The sequence below is a fragment of the Ictidomys tridecemlineatus genome, chromosome 1 (assembly GCF_052094955.1).
Source record: "Ictidomys tridecemlineatus isolate mIctTri1 chromosome 1, mIctTri1.hap1, whole genome shotgun sequence".
Lineage (NCBI taxonomy): Eukaryota > Metazoa > Chordata > Mammalia > Rodentia > Sciuridae > Ictidomys > Ictidomys tridecemlineatus.
In genome coordinates, this window is record NC_135477.1 from 154,887,420 (window position 1) to 154,894,793 (window position 7,374).

Here is a 7,374-nt window from a genome sequence, read left to right on the forward strand (position 1 = left end):
AGATATCTATGAATTTTCAGAAACAGGTGGAAAAAGAATGTGTCTTTGACTAAAAAAAAATTAGGATGGGGGATCATGTTAGAGATGAAATGATGAATTCATGGAATTTATCATGATGAAATCAGAGTTAAATATCCAGAACATCTTTGTAAATACATTAATGGAGTTCTAGTCTCATCCAGAGCTATAGATTAGGAAAATATCTGTGAATAGAACATAATTCTGGCTGATGCCTGAAAGGACTTCCTGGAGGACTCTACAGAGAATAAGGCAAATGAATACAGAAGACAGAATGGTGCAAAACTTTCAGAAGTATCAACTTTTTATATCAAACTACATTTTAAAAGTGATAACTGTGGGTATTGTTAACCAGGTAATATATTAAACAAAAGTCCCTATCAACACTCCACTTTCAAGTTTCTCCAGAAAATCAAACTTTTCTATCTCCTTTGGGATCCATTTTGTAGGACAACAAAAAACTTGTATAATGGGGATTCACTCGGGAATCTGATGCAACTCTGCAGTTCCCTTGGGAGCTACATTATAATTACCACCATCTGTGGTCACCTCTTCTCAGTCAGCCTAAATGATAGATGAAAATGAAGACCAGCAACCAGTGGTCAATATTTCTTTTTACCTCAAATAGAACTAGAAACAGTAAAGTGAAGTACTTTATGTTTCCTAAAGAGTCAAGTACCCACCTTAAACCACCTCTTTTGGTATTGGGCTTCAAGGCTTGTGATTTTATTTTGCTTCTTTTATTTAATTTCACAGTCTATTCAATACTTTAGCAGCTATCTGATCTGAAGTTTTCAATTTGAGTAGCAGTTGATAACACAAGTACTGATTGCTTGAAGTGGGCTTAAGTTAACCATGTATTTATTGTTCTTGAAAGTGGTGTTCAGTTAGGGGAAAAATAAAACTTGAACTCTTAGGAACTAACCTCTCTATTCTACTGTTGCTTGTTCTGTTTGAGGTACAAAGAAAAACATTGGCTGCTACTAATATTTTGAATGGCCTATGAGATCAAACAATGCAGCTCTCTTATAACAATATATAAATATGAAAATCCTTAGACCTCTGACATCATATATTTGAAAGCATACATACTAAACAATATATGTAATAAATAACTTTAATATAAGTTAATGATTGAGGAAAAGTCTTGAAGAAGTAATAGGAGACATTCACAAAGAGAGAAACATAAGGGGAAAAATAGTTTTGAGCAAGGCAGACCCAGTTGAATATCTGACTTAAACGGAGACAGAAGGTCTGTACAGACTGGTGAGCTTGTTTTGGTTTTTTGGTCCACCTAATCCTAGTTGTGTGAACATAGATGGAGAGGTACAAATGTTTGATATGAGCTCTGGTTTCTTAAATCTACAATGAATACCAACTTTACACAGTTCTGTAAATGTTAAATGTCTTAATATGAATAAAATGACCTAACATGAATAAAATATATTCCACATACTATTAATACTTAGAATGTTTTCTATTTCTGTCTGCTTTCTATTCACAGATGAACAAGCAAATCTAGACTAAAAGATCAAATATTCAAATATGAGTAGGTTTTCTGGTATTATGCAGTACATATTTCACTGGTAGCAACTCGATGACCCTAGTCTTTAGAAATATGAAAGGCTCTATCCTCCTTATTCCTGAACAAGGCAGTTCAGGCTGACTACATCAGGAATATGTTAATTTCTGAGGATTTGAGAAAAATAGACGTATAATCACAGAGGACACATAGGAACTTGTTTCTTCAAGTATGTAAGGACCTTTACTTTTAGGGCTTAAGGAACTTATAAAAAATAAAATTTTATTGTCATTAAAACACTATCTAGCCAGGTGCAATAGAGCAAGCCTGTAATCCAAACAGCTCCTGAGGCTGAGGCAGGAGGATTGTGAGTTCAAAGCCAGTCTCAGCAATTTAGCAAGGTCTTAAGCAAATTAGAGAGACCATATTTCTAAAGCAAGAGAGAGAAAGTGGGGGAGGAGGGCTGGGGTTATGACTCAGTGGTCAAGTTTTGAATAAGTGGTCCAATGTGGAAAGATAAATATTTCCATTTCATCATTATCTTTGAGGACCATCATTTAGATGTATATATTTTAATTGGTAACTTGCTGCTACTTTACAAAGGAAATATAATGCTAAAGATAGTTTCTTTTAATGGTCAATTATGATGAATAGATTTAAATAAAACTGAATAAAAAAAGTATTTCTAAATCTTTTGCATTGGATTTAGAATTGCAAACAGTGCTATGAACCGGTTAGGAATGAGAATAATATTCTGTGTATTGACATGCAAATGAACTCACTAAGCAACCACTTTGCTTTAGAGATTTACATAATTTGATACCCAAAGCCACATTAAAGTAATATTAATTACTTGGTTTTAAAGGAAGAAAGTTCAATGTTAAGTTGCTTTTCTTCCCATGTTTTACATCTATGTATCAAAACATTGATATAGAAGGAATAAAAATATTTTATGTGTAGGACATATCCAGGCTCTGTTCCTGAGAAATGTATGGATTATTACCAGTAGGAACCACCCCATCTCTTTTACAGGTCTTTCTTTTATAGGCAAAAATCTTCAAATCCTTTATTGAAACTCATATTTTCCTCAGTATTTACATGGTACTCTACACTTTTCATTGTGCACACATACACTTTATTTTCTTTTTCCTGCAAATTTTTATTTCCACAGTCCCTTCCCTTGCCACTGAATTTGATAGCTTCTCAATGGCATTTTTATGCAAAACCAAACAAACTGATATCTCATTAAGCATACTAATCTAAATTTTAAAAAAATAATTAGAAGACATGTTTGCCACTAAAAATTATTCTGTATTATGGCTTATATAACATTTCTTGAACTTGCATGTTCTAGATCATTCCCAAAGCTGTAAAAATCTACCCAAAATTCGCATACACATAGACACACACACAGTTTCTCATTGACTATTTATAATATCTAATTCTTCCTCTTTTAGAAAATATACATTAAACCTCATTGGAACACTGAGTTTACCAAAACACTGTGTATCCATTGTAATAATATTAATTCCTCAATACTAATGGGATTTAAAGCACAAAGGGACCAATTGCTTGGTTGTGTGTTAGCAATTTAATTGGAACACTGAGGTATTTCCACAAGGGATTTTATAGCTCACCTTAAGTAGACTACACCCAAAGGGTATTGGAAGCATTGAAGCAGAAGGTGATTAAGTCTGTTTGGTAAAGGGTAATTGGTCACCTGGCTGTTAAAATGATGCTAACAACAGGAAATGTTTTCCAATCCTATTAGTTCAATAGTCTTTTGAGCTTTACAATATATTGAATAACAAAAAGTACTAGAGTTAATACAGCAATTGGGCAAAGAAATTAAAGATTGATAGGATATATCATTAAGGCCTTTGGATCTCCTTGGTAAATGTAACTTAAACATAATAAATATCCATTATTCAAAGAAAATTCTCAATAAACTATAGTCACTATCTCATATACATCACTTTAAAATTTCTTCAAAATATCTTACAAACTTTTTAGAGTATTTTTATTTATTATTACTTGTTGCATTTTTCCATTGGCCATGGTAGTAAGCAGAAAAAGATAAAGCAAAACATAGTCTTGAAAACAGAAAACCTGAATTGATTTATCATTATCTTAAATTTACAAAACATATGTAAGAATTTATCTTATTTGTAAGGAAAAAATATAAATCTACCCAGCAATTTCATTTTTGAGTTTAAAATTTTTGGTTTGATAGATGTACTTATTTAAGAAACTGAGAAACAACTACAAAAAACAACTTGAGTATGTCATGTGACATATAATTAAACTATATCAATGATTTTCTAACCACACTTTGTCAAAGTTCATCATTTTGAAGCAAACAGTGCTACATTTATAGAGTCACTGGAATAAACTAATGTTTCAACAAGCTACCCAGTATTGTGTTAGTGAATATTCCTTTTTATTTTACATTAAGAAGTTATGTATTCAAAATTTGGTCATTTTCTGAAATAATTAAGGAATTACTACATTTGACTATCTTCAATAAATGTTTCAAAGTTGGTAATTTAATAGTATAGAGTTGGCACTTTATTCTCTATATAAATAATGTTCTTACATAGTAATCTGGCTTATTATGGGAACCAAATTTTATCTACTTCAAAAAGATACAAAGCTAAATGTATAGGAAAATCAGAAAAAAATTTATGTAATCTTATAGTTCTTCAATGTTATTGAGTCAATGTATAGCATTATTGTTGTCAATAACATATTTTGTTTTTAATGTTAATGGTTTAATTAAAACATTCAAATGTCTTAATGTTTCACTATAGCATTAAATTTCATGCGAACAAATCTCAGATACTGATAGTTCAAGGTAACAGTTTATGCATATATCTTGAAAAACTTTGTACAAACAGAAGACAATGTACATTTAAAACAACACAATGTGGACATATGTTACTGCTTTACAAGTAAGTTATAAAATTAAGATAACATTAATATTCAAGATAGATAAAATTAAATTAAAAAAACAATAATTCTGTTCAAAATACTACACTCTGAATATTTATTTCATTATAATGTTTTATAAGAAAAGTTAAAAATGAAGAGTAGTACAGAATGATTCTATATATACTTACAGGAGATTGCTTGATATGAACTCTGTAGCTGAGTGCTTTATAAGCCTCCCCTCTTTTATTTATTTATTTATTTATTCTCTCTTGATGAATGTTAATAATTTGTATTAATACTTAAACACAGATCACATGACCAACATGAATCCCACAAAGAGTATTAGTTTAGGGTAAAATATGGGAACAACTTAGGAAATTACCCTTGACCACTAGTGTTTACAACACACTATCCATTTCTTAGAAATTACCCTTGACCACTAGTGTTTACAACACTATCCATTTCTTATAACAATCTCTGTCATGTAGGACTGTGCTATAAATAAAATTTTAAAAATATCTACCCAAAGAGATAATTATTGAAAATAAAAAACACTAAAACTAGAGTCCATTCTATTAACTCTATGTAAGTAGAATAAAATTTTTATGCTATTTAAAATACAAAAATATTTAAACTTACTCTATTCTCTAGTTGCTGAAAAACATAGTTTAGAGACACTTAAACATGGAACAGATATTTAACCCATTCCTCTTAATATAGGACATCTAATTGCAACCTGAACTCTATCCATGGACTGTATAGTCACACAATCCTCATGTTTTTTCAGCCATCAATTAATCTAATGCCATGGAATGACCTAAATAAAAGATCCGAATTCTGTTTACTATGCCTGTTAAATTAAGTCATGAATAATAATAACAAATACAAGGAATAAGATAACTTCTATCATTTAATAATTGCTCACTATGAGAAATACTGTTAAGTGGTTATTCACACTGAATTCTTTCTCCAAACACATTCAGAACATACTGCCCATTGACAAAAGCAACATAGCTTCAAAAGAAAAATCTCTTAAGTAGAGAAAAGCTCTCTGTTAAGCATCCAAGAGGTTAAACATTGCTGAAATAGCGAGACATTTTCTCAACCCACGCTTCCCAGTTCCATTCAATTACCAACATCAGTAGAGACTATAATACAAGCTAATACTGTATTATTAAATCAGAGCTTCCCATTTACATCCACCCCTAACCTGAGGGGGTGGGGAGGGGATGATATTTACTAGTCAATAGCTGAAAAAAACAGCCCCCAACTTGAAAATACACATGACCTTGGGTGTTGAATTCTCACAGACTGTTTCGCAAGTCTTATTTGGATCTACTGCATAACAACACATCTAAATGAATCCAGCAGTAGTATAAATGTTCTTATCTCTACCTCCTCCCCTCTAAGAAAATTCTGAAGAGAGCTCTGTACTTTGCAGTTCCAGCTTCAAATACGGGAAGTAATATTTATTAAACAGATATCAGCGCATTCAAATTGAACAAATTGTTAGAGGATTTAATGTCATTTGCTTACATTTTGGGGAACTTGCATTAAATGTTTTCTGTCCTTTGAGCCACACTGGGAGTGTTGCTCTAAAATATTTGTATTCATAAAGAAAGATATAACATGATGATAAGAACTTCACAGAAAGCAAAGCTCTCAACTTCCCCTCTAGAATTTGGTACATAACCATCAACGGATGCTCTCCTAATAATAATGAAAACAGCATTATTGAAATATATTTTGCAATCATTTCCAAAGTCCTAATGTAAACTATAAAAATAAGCATAACTTATTTTTAATATTATAACAATCTGCATTTCTAACCCACTTGTAAACATTTATAGCAATATTCTTTTCTTACCTTATTTTAAGTAATAAAAAAGTCCCCCAGAAAGATTCCTAAAGGATGTGGATGTGTGAATCACAGTTAAAAAAAAAAAAAAGATTAAAAAGATCGCCTTAGCTTGGAAAAAATCAAAATAGTTTGTTCTAAAACTATAGAAGTCACGCCTGAATGGGCGCCCAGGTTGCCAAACGGAGGATTCTCTCCCACGTCCGATACACTCCTTTGTCAAGTTGATATGGGTCCTGCTGGTAAAGCAGGTCCCACAGGACACAGAGGGTGCAAGAGGGCGTTGCCTCCAGGTGCTGGAGCAACCAGTCCGCTCGCGTCGCGTCCCAGGTTCAGCACCGACAGCACAGTGGACAGCACCAGCTCCTCTCACCTCCAGTTTGTCTCAGTCACTGAACCAGGCTGATTCTCGCGCCTTCTCCCAGGCAAAAGCTGCTGCCACTCAAGCCCGGGGAGCCCCGCCCCCACCTTCTGACGTAACTATTTTGCATATCAACTCGCTGAGAGGTGAGGGGCCGCCCATTTGACTGGGCTTCTTCTGGGGTCAGCTGCAGCAATCAAGGCCACAAAATCCAAGCTTAAAATCAGCATGGGCATCATTGGACTTCAAGATTCATTCACAATCTGTCCAGCAAAACTAAATGCTTTCCGCGTCGCTTGAGTCTTTGCCTTCCCTGGGACCGCCGTTTCTGTGCACTCCGAGGATCGCTGCTGGCACAGCTCTAGCAGGAAGACTGGGCGGAGTGAGAGGGCAGTGGAGGAGAGGGTGGAAGAGGAGGGGATAAGGCGGTGGGAGGAGACTGAAAATTGGTATGAATTCTTTAATCTGTTCCTCTCAAAATCCCTGATCCTTTTTGATCTTCCTGGTCAAACTTTGCTTTTTCTTCCTACCATGGATTAGCGGAAAGGATCTTTATTTGGGTTCCTGCTCTCTTCTTGGTTGACGGAGCTGCTGTGGGGAGCTGCTGCAGAAACTTGTGTGGAGGAAAAAAAAAAAAAAAAAAACATTTCCGAACCCAAGGAGAAGACGTGAACACTTGCAATG

General features: G+C 33.8%; 1 pseudogene across 2 annotated transcripts in view; it reads right to left on the reverse strand.

Moving 5' to 3' along the window:
• Positions 1–7,014, reverse strand: part of LOC120885658 (vesicle-trafficking protein SEC22b pseudogene) — a 168,910-nt pseudogene extending 161,896 nt beyond the window's left edge. Inside the window, exon 1 of one of the 2 annotated variants that reach the window (XR_013439020.1) lies at positions 6,339–7,014. The product of XR_013439020.1 is annotated as a vesicle-trafficking protein SEC22b pseudogene, transcript variant X2 (transcript). The remainder of the gene's footprint in view (positions 1–6,338) is intronic. The other variant, XR_013439019.1, reaches the window with a different exon arrangement.
• Positions 7,015–7,374: the final 360 nt, after the last annotated feature.